Source organism: Heptranchias perlo, chromosome 4 (assembly GCF_035084215.1).
Source record: "Heptranchias perlo isolate sHepPer1 chromosome 4, sHepPer1.hap1, whole genome shotgun sequence".
NCBI classification, from domain to species: Eukaryota; Metazoa; Chordata; class Chondrichthyes; order Hexanchiformes; family Hexanchidae; genus Heptranchias; species Heptranchias perlo.
In genome coordinates this window covers 124,107,872-124,124,907 of record NC_090328.1, presented here as the reverse complement: position 1 = coordinate 124,124,907, position 17,036 = coordinate 124,107,872, and the positions used below count along the sequence as shown (strand labels likewise).

Below are 17,036 nucleotides of genomic sequence, written 5' to 3'. Positions count from 1 at the left end.
GTGGTACCAAGTACTTACAAGCAGCATGGGGTGACTTTGACCCAGACAATGCAGGTCAGACGGACACTGTAGTCATGAGACGGATGGTACTTAAATGGGAGAATAGAAAATTGGGTAAAATAAAACAACCAGTATACACCATACAAGCTCCAGCATGGAACAATGAGGGCCCTAAAGCAGAGGGGCCCAGAATGAACATCCATGCTGATAAGAAATGCCACAATTGTGGTAAAATGGGACATTTTGCCAGAATGTGTAAAAACGCCCCGTGTAGGAAATCCATGGCACCGTGTGGGAAGCCGGACCCAGGAGGAAAAGAACCAGCCAAGCTCTATCCCGGACATGGAAAAATGTTTTACAGATGCAATAAAAGGGATGATAGTAGCCATTGCCCCTCCTATATGTTTGATTGAACAACCGGGAGGTTCGGAGGTCAGTTTGTCCCCCAGTCCCCAATGACGGGGACAGGCCCCACCTAAGTATTTGTGCCCATTACAGTATGACTTATATGGACGACCGTGTGCAACCGCTGAGGTTGGGGACCACCGCGGCATATATATGGTTGACACGGGAGCGTCCAGAACTGTCATATCTGTGCGAGAACCAAGGGAATCTCCTTTTTCTACTGGAGAATCTTCGAAATTAAGTGGATTCACGGGAAACTCCCAAGTTGGTGTTGAATCCCAGCCAATCCTGATAAAAATAGGGGCTAGTGAGGGAACGTGTGTATTCATACTAATGATCCTTGCGCAGAAGGCAGGGAGTACCAGGAGTGGGCAGATGTCTGTTTGTGGATTTAGCAAATAGCATTCTTTGGCAGGCTGAGGAGACAGAAATGCAGGAACTGGTAGTGATTACCGAGATAAAGGGGTATGACTTGGATGAAATAGTCCATAATTTATGCACTTAGACGCAATAAGTAGTAAAAGAGAATGAGGCAGCGTTTGCCAAACATAAACATGGTGGTAGAATGAAAGGAGTGGTAGATATGCAGGGGCTGGACCTGCCACATCCACTGAAGCAATATTGTTTCTCTCGAGAAGCAAATGAGCACATCAGAAAAGCGATAGACTTGCTCCTCCAGTAAGGTGTCTTACGCCCAATAGCAACTGGAATAAACTCGCCTGTTTGAAACCAGATGGCTCCTGGCGATTGACTATCGATTATCGACAGTTAAATAAGGCAATGCCTTTATGTGCTCCAACGGTAGCATCGGCATCCAAGGTATTAATAAGACCCACACCAAAATCCGCTGTGTTCACAGTGTTGGACGTTTTGGTCAGTTCCCCTTAATCTGGAACACCAGTACAAGTTTGCCTTTCCATTTCAGGACCAACAGTATACCTGGACTTGTTTACCACAGGGGTTTCACAATTCCCCCTCTATTTTCCACCAACAAATGGCTAAAGCCATAAGTCAGTTTAACCAACCTGAATGTTTAATACAGAATGTGGATGAATTATTGTTGCATACCCCGGACATGGAAAGTCATGCAATATTGCCAAAAGAGCTATTGCAATTGTTAATGAGAGACAGGTTAAAGGTTAATCCAAAGAAGCCACAGGATAAAGTAACTTTTCTGGGAGTAAACATTAGCAAAGATGGGAGGGGTAGCAATGTAATAAAAATTAAATCTGTGCAAGAACTACCCTTACCAATACCAGTTAAGGCGGTACGGTCATTCTTAGGATTGATGGGGCACTGTCGGGATTTTATAGAAGATTTTGCACCTCTCTATACTTTATTAAAGAAGAATGTTAGTTGGGAATGGACCCCTGCCTGTACAAAGACAATTACAAAGCTAAAGGAGGCTTTACAGAAAGCCCCAGTCCCAGCCCTAGCTGACCCAGAAAAGCCCTTCTACTTAGAAACAGCAGCCAGTGAATATTCTGTACCAGCAGTCCTAACTTAAAAGATCCATGAGAAAAAGACCGGTCGCTTGTGCGTCCCGAGTCCTTAGCCCAATAGAAGTAAATTACTCCGCATGTGAGAAATGTTTGTTTGCGACCTTTTGGGCCATTAAGCATTTTACTTAAATTGTGGGATTAGCACCGATGTATCTATTAACCATTCACACTCCAACGGCATTGTTGTTAGAAGGGAGATTAAAGGACGGTTCAATATCTAACGTCCATTTAGCTCGGTGGACCCTATTATTGCAGGACAGAGATATTAAAATCCATCACAATCCAAACCGGCCCAGCTTGGCAGGAAACCTGATATATCAGGGAGAGAAGCATCAGTGTAAGGTGGCCAACCAAAACCACCAAAAAGGTCCAAAAAAGGCAGGAGTGTTACCAAACACTCGAGATATATATGTAGATGGATCCAGTAGAGTAGTGAAGGGAGAAAGGAAGTCAGGATGTGGAATATATGACCCGGACAAACAAATAGAATTATCGATTAAACTGCCCGCACATATGTCTGCACAGGCAGACGAATTGGCAGCTGTAGCGTATGTGGTCACACATCCCGTTGAGTTGCCAACTCCCTTTACCATACACTCAGACTCCCTGCATGTGTGTAACTCTCTGACGGAATACCTTCCGATCTGGGAAAATAGAGGCTTTATATCAGCCGATGAGAAGGCATTACCCTCCACTCCCATTTTGAAGGTAATTTTTAACAGAGCACAGGAAGTACCCGGAGAAACAGCAGTTCATAAAGTCCAGGCACATACTGAAGATGAGAAGGAAATCAGGAAGCTGATGAATTGGCTAAAAAAGGAGGTGAGCAGGGAACGGATTGCGACCCAGTAGAAATGTTTCCTCCCATGGAAGCCAATCAACCCAAAAAAATACCTGACCTAATTGATTTAAAACAACTACAAGACAGGGATCCTGAAATAAAGGCAGTAATGGTAATGCTGGAGAAGAAAGAAAGCCCAAGGGGAGAATATGCTAATAAGCCCAAATTAAAGGTGAAAGATGGGATCCTGCTGTACCATCAGAAGTGGGTGGTGCCACAGAATGAGCGAAATGCTTTTCTTTACCAAGACACCCCGGCCCACAGGGAATGTTAGAAAGGCTCCAGCAAGTAGTACAGTGGCCGAGAATGAAAGACCAGGTGGAACATTACTGTCAAAACTGTTTAATTTGTGTACAACACAACCCAGATGCGAATAACAAGAAGGCACTGTTGCACCATACTCGACCGACAGCCAGCCCTTGGACAGATCTACAGATCGATTGTATTGGGCCCTTTCCCCCTTCCTCTCGAGGAATCAGTATGTATTGGTGGTAGTACACACATTCTCAAAGTGGGTAGAAGCATTTCCATTGCGATGGCACAGGTCACTGCTAAGATACTGGTGAATCACATTCATCAGATGGAGACTCCCAAAGTCCATTGACTCGGACCAGGGTAGTCATTTTACTGGGGGTGTAATGCAAGCTGTTATGTAGCTGTTAGGAATCAAAACACGATTCATATCTTCCATAATCCTACCTCATCAGGCATAGTGGAGAGAATGAACCAAACATTAAAAACAATGTTCAGGAAGTTGATTGGGCAATCCCGCAAAACATGGGATCAGTTGTTGCCCTTAGCATTAATGGCTGAGATCCACCGAGTCACGTACCACAAAGGTTTCACCCCATGAGTTAATGACAGGGAGGGTGTTGAGAACCCCTGAACATTTAATGTATCAGGATATGTCTGAGCCTCAGTATCAGGCCTTGATTCAGGAACAGTATGTTAATCAATTAAGTGACCAATTGCAATAGTCAATGGTCTTTGCAGCATAACAGCATATTAAGGTAGTGAGGATAAAGGGCAGATATGGGCAATACCACAGACTAGCAACATAACAACGCAGTACAAGATCAGAACCTGGAGTCAAAGGCCATTACCTGTGCTATGTATGGTGGGCTTTTATTGAATCAGGTCCATCAGGGCTCGGCGGATATTAAAAATAATAGGGTACCCAACCTTGTAAATAATAAAACCTTTAAGAATTGGTTCAAACACCATAAAAATGTGAATAGTACCGACTGGTGCAAAATCAGGAGACCATGTAAAATCGATGCAGACAATAAAACAGAGAGTGGGTTGGTACCGGTGGTTATGTGGTTACCACGGTCAATAGAAAAGGATAAATTGGAGTGTTTAAGGTAGAATCCATCGGAACAATTGAAGGGGATGTGCATAAGGAATTTATACGATTCCCCAAACAGATTATGAAAAAGGGAGCCACATGGAAGGCCACTAGCCTGGACTGTTGTACCAGGTCAAGAGGATTCTGGATATGTCGGCATACCCGCTGTGGGTTTACCCTGAATGGCCAATCTGCCAAGGCACATTGCAACTGCAGACATGGGGTGCCCACCAAGTGAAAAGTGTCTATCTAGGTCGTGGGGAATATTGTGTGACTCCCACAAAATTTACATATGAGCATGGCGATCAAGTGCGCCCGATAGAATCCCCAACCTTTTGTTTCGTAGCGACGGAATTGACCAAGATCAGTCATATCATGCTGACACCCGTGGTGACCCATGATATCACCACGATTCAAGTTAATGTATCAATGCAACATGAGGCCCTGAAAACCGTGGCCCAGTTTGGACATCAAATCCCCCCTATTATCCTTGAGTCTTAAATCCATCATAGAACGTACTAAAACTTCACAGAAGAGCCTTGTAAAAATGCAGCAAGACAGTGAGAACATAGAAAAAGTGCTAAACGTGCTAGGTGCTCATGAATGGTGGGAGATAATATATAATATTGGACAACACCATTGGGTTAGAATGATTAGCATGGTTTTGATATGTACGCAATCTATATTAATCTTCATTATGATAATTTGCTCATGTGTAATGCGACATTTAATTAGAAAACATGGAAAAGAAATATTCTTTTTGTATGGCAAACCTGTCCGAAATGGGAATCAATGATAAAAACCAAGGAAAATGCCCAGGGTATGAAGTGGATCGGTCGAAAGATTCAACAGACCCACTTGAGGAGGGAAAGTGGGGTTCAAAACCCCTTTAACAAAAGATATTTGAAGGAAAGGGTTAACTGTACCCCTTTTAAACAAAGACACTTGAAAACCTGCAAATATAGCAGGTGGAAAAATTGGATAAGGGCCGTTTTTGGGTGCAGGTAGTGTGATGTGCTATTACACCGCGCCCAATGGCCCCTGCGCAGGCAGGACGCAAGTTTCGTCCCACCCGAGGACTCACCTTCAATCAGCGTTCCATTCCAAGCCTTGGCTGTGGAATCAATGCAATTCACACTTTCCACCACCAGAGGGAGCTCAATCTCTTAAAGGGAGGATGTTTGTTAGAAATCTCTTAAAGGTAGCTGGTACCTGTTATTTGCTGAAAATAACAGTCTGCTGTCTGCACGGAGTCTGAACGGAGATCAGTCATCACAGATACAGGTGCAGGTCCCATCTCTATGTTTACACACTGATGAGTTATGTTAAAACAATGAATAAAGGTTGTGTACTACTAAATCCCACATCTGCATGCCAGACCTCACCAATCTGCCGATCTGAGTTGGTACCAGGCCTGCAAGAGTGGACGCACCAAGATTCTCTGCTGATGCACTGAAGACCTTGGGTGCAAGAAGTGGACAGAAGGATGGAGTTCCTATATCCGCAGGGGGGATTGTGGGGGGGGGGAGGGGGGGGCAAGAGGCCCTCCAGACATATACTCAAAAGGCAGTGGGAGGCAGCAGGGGACAAAGTCAATGCCAGGCGCACAGCATCATGAACATGGATGCAGTGCAGGAAGAAGTTCAATGCTTTGTCATGAGTGGTCAAGGTGAGTGAGGTCAACTGTCAAGTGACGTCTCCTACCAACTGCACCACGCACTACACCCCCCATCGCCCACATACCGACGAACTCTTTCCATCAGTACTCAACTCTGCCAATCAGATGCTTCCTCTCACCCTTACACATTACCACTGTTTCAAGCCGCCCACCCACAAGTCACAGGCCACACACACTGGCAGCTATTCAACCATGACAGGCACATCACCCAGACACACGTCCCGCTTTCTTGCAGGAGAAGATGGCTCATTTCAAGAGGCAGCAAGTGGCAGTGGCATTTAGACCATCGAACCTGTTCCACCATTCAATGAGATCATGGTGGACCTGTGACCTAACTCCATATACCCGCCTTAGCCCCATATCCCTTAATACCCTTGGTTCACAGAAATCTATCAATTTCAGATTTAGAATTCACAATTGAGCTAGCATCAACTGCCGTTTGCAGAAGAGGGTTTCAAATTTCTACCACTCTTTGAGTGTAGAAGGGTTTCCTAACTTCACTCCTGCACGTCCTAGCTCTAAATTTAGGCCATGTCCCCGTATCCTTGTATTCAAGAATAGGAGACCTCCAAAAGCAGTTGTAAATGTCCGGGCAGCCAGAAGCAATAATCCAGCCATTAACCTGTAAATCCTGCATGGTCCCTTTAAATAGCGCTGGTAGGGGGTCCTCCAGGCACTCAGACACGTTCAGATGGTCAAGGTTAAGACTGTGTGTTGAGTTGATCATTAAGTCCCAAAATGGTGTCTATCACTTTAAATTAGCTTTGCACACTGATTGAAGCCATTTTCTCCCTACTTTACATGATTCCAGCATTCATTAGCTGCGCCTGCGCCAACTCCTATACCAAGATGGCATCCGGCTCACGTCACGCTGGAAACAACGGGTGCTACACGGCCCAATTTAGCGCCCGCAATGTGGTAAACTGTGTTCTTGCAAACCCTGTTTTTGCCTCACCAATGGTATTGGAGAAGTCTGAGTTTCAGGATCGAAGACATTGTACTGTGGATAGATATCTAGATAATTAAATAAATAAGCTAGATGGATGATATTGAGCTTAAAGCATTGTCAGGTTTTCAAAACACATAGGCTTTTGGAAGCACAAACTTTTCAACACAGCAGGGGCTAATGTAAGAAAAAGCGACAAGGACATACATCAAAGGCTTCAGATCAGGAAGGCAATGATAGGTGTGAAAAAAGCATAGGCCTCTCATTCCTATCTGGTAATCTGTTCAAAAGAATTGGGATTTGTAAAACATCATACAGTATTGCACCCGGCATCTGGTCAAATGGTGTAAGGAATGGATTTGGCGCCACTGAAGCAATCAAAATTGGAGACGCAAGGACCATTAAGAATATCTGTGCGTAGAAATGTAAGGGGGCTACCTCTACATGAAAGGCCATAAACAGAGACGGTAAAGGGGCCTTTTACATTCCATGGTGCGAGCACATGGTCTTTTCTACATCAAAGGGTCTCCAGTCACATGATCAAAGCCTAAACTGTCAATCATTGAATTATGTTAATGATTGAGGCATAGCAACGGGGGAGAGATTGGACAAAAAGAATGATACTCCCCAATCCTACGTCCTAGTGGTAAAAAAAACAATATAAAAAGAAGACTTTGAGAGAAGAACAGGCTCTTCACCACTCGGCAGTCACAAGGAACGCAGTTCAACGTCACGCAAGAAGAAGAGGACCTTGAGGATTGAAGAGCTGATCAACCTTCAGGCCCGATGAGCAAAATCCTTGGTTTAAAGGTTGTATATGCATTAATGATTTGCCTGATGTGTGTATGAATTGTTAAGTCATTACATAATAACGTTGCGAATTATTAAGTGTACAATGGGATTTTACAGAGGAAAGTCATATGTATGATTTGATTTTGCTTCATGAATGCTCGTATGAATGATAACATCACTAAATAATTACTTTTGATCAACGAAACTACTGTGAGTGAGGGTGACGTTCTTTGTTTGACTACTCATCCTGTGTCCAAGAATCACACAAAATAGGGAATTCCTACACCTTCTCCGTAACATCTCCTGTCTCCGCCCCTGCCTCAGCTCATCTGCTGCTGAAACCCTCATCCATGACTTGACTATTCCAATGCTCTGATGGCCGGCCTCCCATCTTCCACCCTTCATAAAGTTGCGCTCATCCAAAACTCTGCTGCCTGTATCCTAACTCGCAACAAGTACCATTCAACCATCGCCCCTGTGCTCGCTGACCTGTATTGGCTCCCGGTCCAGCAACGCCTTGATTTTGAAATTATCATCCACGTTTTCAAATCCCTCCATGGCCTCACCCCTCCCTATCTCTGTATTACCTCCTCCAGCCCTTCAACCCTCCGAGATCTCTGCGTTCCTCCAATTCTGGCCACTTACACATCCCCGATTTTAGTCGCTCCACCATTGGCGGCTGTGCATTCGGCTGCCTAGGCCATAAGCTCTGGTATTCCCTCCCTAAACCTCTCCGCCTCTCTACCTCTCTCTCCTCTATTAAGATACTTCTTAAAACCTACCTCTTTGACCAAGCTTTGGTCACCTGTCCTAATATCTCCTTTTGTGGCTCGGTTTCAAATTTTGTTGGACAATCGCTCCTGTGAAGTGCCTTGGGACGTTTTACTATGTTAAAGGCGCTATATAAATGCAAGTTGTTGTTGCTGTTGTTGTTGTTGTCGTCGTTGTGAGTCCTACCTACCTCCAACTCATTGACTGACACAGTAGTGTCAGTACCCATTTCAAATATAAATTTGGCTTATGAAAGCATTGTTTTCTCAGTTCCATAAGTTCACTGCATCATTTATGACCTAAAATCAGGATATTTCACTTTCTACCCCCAGAATGGATCTAGCTCACTGGAATTTATGTCAAGATCTCACACACTGAGTCCATTTCTTACAGGCTAACACTGATCAAATCAATCATGTTCAAAGCAACAATGCTATTCTGATATCTGACAATAGAATGGATACCTTTAACATGTTTTTCTAAAATTAGACCACCAAATATGAAGATTACCCATGGAATACTAATGAGAAAACAAACACATAGTGCAGACTATAATTTGTTTAGCATTTCAGTGTCTACAAACAATGATTTGTGACACCAATTTGCAAAGGAACATCCTATTAACATGTGCACAACACAGGACCTGGTATTTATACTTAGCTCATTTAACCCAACAAACAAATCCAATTCATAAGCACAGAGGCAACAACTTTCTATTTGAAGGAGGGAAAAAAGTTATCTTTTTAATCGCTATTTGCAATAAATTCTGCTAAACATTTCTATGAAGGAAAACAGCACAAATGTCATAATTTGCAATGTAACAATGTACCTGAGATCAAGAAACATACAGGAGCCTTTGAATCTAAATACCAGCTGCGTTCTTTCAACTTTTGTTTGCATGTTGGTGTGCACATTTTTATTTTTGGGTGAAATCTATTTCGGCTCAAGTCATATTGTTTTCCTTTCCTCTCTTGAGGTTGGTCTTAGCTTCCATGAAAATACTCGAGGGACTACTGGGTTAATGTAAACCAAATGCAAAAATCTACTGATCAGTGTGATTGAGTTTTTGAAACAATACTTCCTCTTTTCTCCGCTCCCGAAGACATTGACTCATGATGGGCTTTCGTATCCCTGGTGCTGAGAGCTCTCCAATACTTTGCCCAAAGGACCATTCTTCATATGAGAGCCTGGACAGTGAATGTAGGCAGGCCATTCAATGCACGAGTCATGCCAGCCTAGCCCAATCCTATCCCCTCCCAATATCCACATGTGACAACTGGATATTGATCTCGAGCAAGAATCTGGACCGATTTTTCCTCTCCTTAGCGGATCTTGAGGTTGTGCGGTAGTGTAAAATGGGTGATAGTGAGTCGGCAGCCCATTTTACAACTCTCCCAATTCAAGTCAATGGAAATAAAAATTGGGAGAGATGTAAAATCGTAGAGTCATGGAAAGTTACGTCACAGAAGGAGGCCATTCGGCCCATCATGTCATGTCCGTGCTGGCTGAAAAAGAGCTGCCCAGCTTAATCCCACTTTCCAGCTTGGACCCCACTTGGTCCATAGCCCTGTAGGTTACGACACTTCAAGTGTACATCCAAGTACTTTTTAAATGAGTTGAGGGTTTCTACCTCTACCACCCTTTCAGGCAGTGAGATCCAGACCCCCATCACCCTCTGGGTGAAAAAATTTCTCCTCAGCTCCCTTCTAATCCTTCTACCAATTACTTCAAATCTATGCCCTCTGGTCACTGATCCCTCTGCTAAGGGAAATAGGTCCTTCCTATCCACTCTATCTAGTCACATCATAATTTTATATACCTCAATTAAATCTCCCCTCAGCCTCCTTTGTTCCAAAGAAAACAACCCCAGCCTATCCAATCTTTCCTCATAGCTAAAATTCTCCAGCCCTGGCAACATTCTTGTAAGTCTCCTCTGTACCCTCTCGAGTGCAATCCCATCTTTCCTGTAATGTGGTGACCAAAACTGTACACAATACTCAAGCTGAGGCCTAACCAATGTTTTATACAGTTCTAGCATAACCTCCCTGTTCTTATATTCTATGCCTCGGCTAATAAAGGAAAGTATCCCGTATGCCTTTTTAACCAGCTTATCTACCTGTCCTGTTACCTTCAGGGATCTGTGGACATGCACTCCAACGTTCCTCACTTCCTCTACACCTTTCAGTATTCTCCCATTTATTGTGAACTCCCTTGCCTTGTTTGCTCTCCCCAAATCCATTTCCTCACACTTCTCTGGATTGAATTCCATTTGCCACTCTTCTGCCCACCTGACCAGTCCATTGATATCTTCCTGCAGTCTACAGCTTTTCTCCTCACTATCAACCACATGGCCAATTTTTGCAAACTTCTTGATCAAGCCCCCCGACATTCAAGTCCAAATCAATATATACCACAAAATACAAGGGACCTGGTACTGAGCCTTGCGGGACCCCACTGGAAACAGCCTTCCAGTCGCAAAAAACACCCATCGACCATTACCCTTTGCTTCCTGCCACTGAGCCAATTTTGGATCCAACTAGCCACTTTCCATTGAGTCCCATGGGCTTTTTCTTTTTTGATCAGTCTGTTATGTGGGACCTTGCCATAAGCCTTGCTGAAATCTATGTAGACTACATCAAACGCGTTACCCTCATCAACCCTCCTTGTTACCTCCTCAAAAAATTCAATCGAGTTAGTCAGACACGACTGTCCCTTAACAAATCCATGCTGACTGTCCTTGATTAACCTGTGCCTTTCTAAATGACGATTTATGCTGTCCCTCAGAATTGATTCCAATAATTTGCCCACCACCGAGGTTAGACTGACTGGTCTATAATTACTCAGTCTTTCTTTTTCTCAATTTTTAAACAACGGTACAACCGTTCCAATAACCGAATTATTGGAATCAATTCTGAGGGACAGCATAAATTGTCATTTAGAAAGGCACGGGTTAATCAAGGACAGTCAGCATGGATTTGTTAAGGGACAGTCGTGTCTGACTAACTCGATTGAATTTTTTGAGGAGGTACAACATTAACAGTCCTCCAATCCTCCCCCACCAAGCCTGTAGCCAGGGAGGATTGAAAAATGATGGTCAGAGCCTCTGTTATTTCTTCCTTGGCTTCTCTTAACAGCCAGGGATTCATTTCATCCAAGCCTGGCAATTTATCTACTTTCAAAGATGCTAAACCGTTTAGTATTTCCTCTCTCACTATGTTTATCCCATCCAATATTTCACACTCCTCCTCCTCCTTAACTACAATCTCTGCATCATCTCCCTCTTTTGTGAAGACAGATGCAAAGTATTCATTAAGAACCATACCCACAAATTCTGCCTCCACACATAGGTTACCTTTTTCGTCTCTAACAGACCCTATTCTTTCCTTAGTTATCCTCTTGCTCTTTATGTATTTATAAAACATTTTTGGGTTTTCCTTAATTTTACTTGCCAGTATTTTTTCATGCCCTCTCTTTGCTTTCCTAATTCCTAACAAAATAGGCTGCCGACTCGCTATCACCCGTTTTGGACGATCACTCAACTTCAAGACTTACCCCAATGGTTCAAGTGTAGTGCCCTTATTCCCACTCCAGCTGAGATCAGCTAAGCAAGGATCACACTTGCAATATTCTTGGCGTGTATGGGTCAGTGCCGCACAGCGTGGTGTATTCACCCACTATACCACAGAAGGAGTACACATTGATATTGTTTTCAATCGGATAACAGATTAATTGTGTCTCAGCAGCAGATTAAACAGTCCAATTAATTACTTTACTGAATGATTAGAAATGTATTGCCAATGTTATCTCTGCCATTCCCTGACAGAAAAAAAATCCAAGCAATTTTCTTTGAGGCACAGTTGAATGATCCAAACAAAATTAATAATACATCAGGGTTTTGGCCTTCGCTTTATGACTTGATGCCTCCTGACTTGCATTAATCTTCACCTAATGCACATTTCCGTGTTCATTATTTGCTCAAGTCAACAGCTCCTAGCCCTGTGTAGGTTATAATAATTGTTCAGTCAATAATTAAAGTGTCCCATCAGGACCTGAAATTGTTCACTGCTGTTGTTTTATTTGCAAAATGTAATGCTGATGGTTTGGTTCCTTTGACAATCGTATCCACACAGATCCCATTAGATTGCGGAATCTGAGCAGCCCAAGATCAGCTCTCAGGGGGTTAATTAGAGAACAAGGCAGCACCCAGATCTGTGTGTCAGACAGAACGCTTTAATTTTTCACCAATCCTACAGCACTCTATTGTTCTGTCACACGATCAAATGCTCAGTGTTTGCGGTGTGTTTTACCATTGCTCTTGTTTATTAGGTTACGAAGTTCTGTGCAAGAGACACACGCGCCGGGGCACTGTATTAATTAAACAATGTCATGTGCAGCTCTGCTAGATGTGCCGGTGTTGGCAAGGACTTAAGTCTGCTCAAGCAGCCCTGGGAATGGCAGAAGAAACGTGCGCTTTTGTGGGTTCAAAGTCACAGCAGGATTCAACTGGCAGGAAAAGTGGAGAGAGATGTTTTGACCTGTGAAAACCAAACGATTTTTGTTTTTTTGAAAACGAGAAGTATAAAGGTGAAAAAAGAGCTGATGTGCTGAGCAGCTGATGAACAAACTGTAAGGGCAAAACGAGATGAAGTTTTAAAAAGGTACTCTTTCTTGTTTTACTGAACATTGCAGTTCTCTTTTTTAATGCAACTGAGAGAGAAATGGTAAGACAGAGTACAATCAGGAGTATGAAGCTTTGTGAGATCCAGAAATAGCAAAGATTATTGCACTGCAAAGATTCTTTTACAGGGAAAAGTAAGGCCAAATTGAAGTTAAGCTTTCAGAAAATATAGGAGTGATGTGGCAGGAAGAACAGTGAGAGACTGTAAACCTATTGCTTTTCACCTGAATTAAATAAGACCTTAAAACATATTGTTTTGTATTCTTATTTTTTATTTGTGATCTTATTTTCTATGTTCTTTTGTTTACCTGAACATGTCTGGCGTATAATACATGGTCAAGTATATTATTATTGTGTGTACATGTTTACCTCCGAAATAATAGCTTTTAATTTAACTGTTGTGGTACAAAAGCAACATTGGGTTCTGACAGCCTCCAAGTCCAAGTCTCAGCAGTAAAGTGGGAAAAATATACAGCTTTAATATAACCTTTGGGTTGCATTGTAAAGATTCAGAAATACCATAAAAATACAGACATGTTAAAATAAAATACAGCTGTTCGCTTACGAGAGGGAACCTGGTGACACAACACTTCAACTGCATGAAAGGAATCTCTCCTTTTTACTCAATTGAATTGTTTTTTAAGCCAATTTTCTCCTCCTCTCCTGAAGGCACTGGGGGCTAAATTGGGCCGCGTAGCGCCCATTTTGTAGGCGCTATGTGGACACCTAAGCCCTGAAAATGGCTTCCGAGATGCGCGCACACACTTCCGGCGTGACATGCGCAGGACGCCATCTAACGAATGCCGGCAGCGTGTAGAGTAGGGAGATCATGACCTAAATCAGTGTACAACGCTGATTTAAAGGGGCCGCTGCTGTATTGGAACTCTGCGCTCCAGCCAACACACTGTCTTAACCTCGCACAGATGAACAGGTCTTAAACGGCATGGAAGACCCCCAACCAGTGCTATTTAAAGGGATCATGCAGGAGTTACAGGTTAGTTGCTGGATTATTGCTTTTGGCTGCAAATGCATTTGTACCTGTTTTTGGAGGTGTAGAACTAGGGGACATAGCCCAAAAATTAGAACCAGGACTTTCGGGATTGAAGTTAGGAAACATTTCTACACGCAGAGGGTGGTAGAAGTTTGGAACTCTCTTCCGCAAACGGCAGTTGATGCTAGGTCACTTGTTAATTTTAATTCCGAGATTGATAGATTTTTGTTAATCAAAGGCATTAAGGGATATGGGGCTAAGGCGGGTACATGGAGTTAGGTCACAGATCAGCCATGATCTCATTGAATGGCGGAACAGGCTCAAGGGGCTAAATGGCCTACTCCTGTTCCTATGTTCACATGTACCTATAATAAAGTTTCAATAATCTACAGGGAGTGGGCTGACTAGCTGACAGGCAACAGCAAGGACACTGGCAGAGTGGCAGGGGTGGAACAGGAATGCTGTCATCCTGAGAGAGGACAGCAGGTTCATGTTCCATGGAGCCACTGCCACTTGCCACCTCCTGTTATACGCCATCTTCTCCTGCAAGAAAGTGGGAAGTATGTTGGTGAGTGTCCTTCAAGATGTTTGGGTGATGTGGCTGTCATGGTTGAATAGCTGCCAGTGTGTGTGACCTGTGAGTTGTGGGTGTGCAGCTTGCAACATTGGTAATGTGTGAGGGTGAGAGGAAGCATCTGACTGGAAGAGTTGAGTGCTGATTGAAAGAGTTTGTTGGTAGGTGGGTGATGGGGGCAGTGTAATGCATGGAGCAGTGGATGCGGCTAATGGTGCAGTTGGTAAGAGATGCCACTTGACAATTGAACTCACGCACCTTGACCACTCGGGTCAAATCGTTGAACTTCTTCCTGCACTGTATCCACATTCGTGGTGCTATGTGCCCGGCATTGATTTGTCCCCCATTGCCTCTGGAGCATATGTCAGGAGGGACTCTTGCCCACCTGCGGATATCGGATGCCTCTCCTTCTGTCCACCTCTTGCACCAAGGCCTCTAGTGCATCATCAGAGAACCTTGGTGCATGCTCTCTCGCAGGCCCGGTACAAACTCAGATCGGCAGATTGGTGGGGTCTGGCATGCAGATTGAAGGATGTGGGATTTAATAGCGAACCAGCTTTATTCAATGTTTTAACATAACTCAACAGTTTTTAAACATAAGGACAGACTTGTGTCTGTGTCTGTGTTTTACGTGTACGATGTCTGATCTCCATTCAAAATCCGTTCAGACCGTATCTTATATTTTGCAAATATAAGAATCCTGCAAACTTTGAGCAGCCAAGTTGTTACTCATTAAAAATTCTTCACTATAGTTCGGCACAGATTTACTTCCCATTGGACTTCCAGCTCTTCCTGCAGCCACAGAGCACCTTCCCTTTAAGAGGTGCAGACTGTCTTTAAGAAGTGCTAGCCACTTGCGATATCAGGGCCCCCTGCTGGTGCGTGCAGCCAATCAACAGTGCAGGTAGCGCTGGCTGCACGCAGCAATCACTGAAATTATCAGGCAGCACGAATATTAGGTTCTGCCTGCATCGCAACCAATGGGCACTGGTTAATCGTGCATCGCGATCCCAACGCCCGTTTTCGGGGGTTATCCCATATAACCCCCACTGTCTCTTTAACCATGGAGTGTGTTACAGCTGAGTTCCATCCTCTCCTCACCTGATGTTCACATAAGTACACTTCCCAGCAGGAGTCACTAGACAGCATTGAAGGCAGGAATCCCAGAAGATTCCATTCCCTTCCCTAGGTCAGGGACATTAAAAAAACAATCATAGTCTCCAAATTGCTGTCCCAGCTAAGATCAACTACTTCAGTACAGTCTCGGAATGAAACCTGGGAGTTTCTGGTCCAAGGCACCATCAGATTACCTTTATGCACTATTTCTATCTACGTGCTGCCCCTTGGCAATATCATCTGAAAGCACAACCTCAGGTTCCACATGAACACTGACGACACCCAGCTCTACCTCTGCCACTTTTGACCCCTCTATTACCTCCGTGTTGTCAGGCTGCTTGTCGGACATCCAGTACGGGATGAGCAGAAATTTCCTCCAATTAAATATTGCAAAGACCGAACCCTTTGCCTGCAGCCCCCGCCACAAACTCCGTTCCCTAGCCACCAATTACATCCCCCTCCCTAGCCACGGTCTCAGGCTGAACCAGACTGTTCGCACCCAGTTTGACCCTGAGATGAGCTTCTGACCCCATAACATCTCCATCACTAAGACTGCCTACTTCCACATCTGTAATTTCACCAGCTCCACCCCTGCCTCAGCTCATCTGCTGTTGAAACTCTCATCCGTGCCTTTGTTACCTCTAGACTTGACTATTTCAATGCTCTCCTGGCCGGCCTCCCACCTTTCACCCTCCATAAATTTGAGCTCATCAAAAATCCTATTGCCTGTATCCTAACTCACACCAACTCCCGTTCACCCATCACCCCTGTGCTCACTGACCTTCATTGGCTCCTGGTCCCCGAGTGCCTCGATTTTAAAATTCTCATCCTTGTTTTCAATTCCCTCCATGGCCTTGCCCCTCCCTATCTCTGTAACCTCCTTCCACCCTATAACCCTCTGAGATCTCTGTGTTCCTCCAATTCTTGCCTCTTGCCCATCCCCGATTTCCTTTCCCTCACCATTAGCGGCCGTGCCTTCAGCTGCCAAGGCCCCAAGCTCTGGAATTCCCTCCCTAAATCTCTCCACCTCTCTACCTCTCTCTCCTCCTTTAGGACACCCCTTAAAATCTACCTCTTTGACCAAGCGTTTGGTCACCTGTCCTAATATCTCCTTATGTGGCCCGGTGTCAATTATTTTTGTCTGATTATGCTCCAGTGAAATGCCTTCGGATGTTTTACTACGTTCAAGGTGCTATATAAATGCAAGTAGTTGTTGTAAACCATTGAGGGAACTCAACGAAACATTATTTTCTTAGTTATAAATTGATGGGGCAGCTACCTTATGATTGTAGAGTTGGGAACATACCATTAAAGATATTAAGTTATTAAGAATTTATGGGCTGCAAACAATAAATTTGCACTGCACACAAACCACATGCTCATCAGTATCCACA

General features: G+C 43.9%; 1 protein-coding gene across 7 annotated transcripts in view; it reads left to right on the top strand.

Annotated features, from left to right (window-relative positions):
• Window positions 1-17,036, top strand: part of LOC137321269 (leucine-rich repeat and immunoglobulin-like domain-containing nogo receptor-interacting protein 2) — a 304,238-nt gene that overhangs the window by 197,691 nt on the left and 89,511 nt on the right. For 3 of the 7 annotated variants that reach the window (XR_010962764.1, XR_010962762.1, XR_010962761.1), the window contains exon 1: window positions 12,339-12,941. The exons of 2 other annotated variants lie outside the window; for them this stretch is intronic. The gene's annotated coding sequence lies outside the window, so the exon portion shown is untranslated. Of the gene's footprint in view, window positions 1-12,338; window positions 12,942-13,630; window positions 13,942-17,036 lie in introns of those variants that run through there. 2 more of the 7 variants (XR_010962765.1, XM_067983618.1) reach the window with 2 other exon arrangements.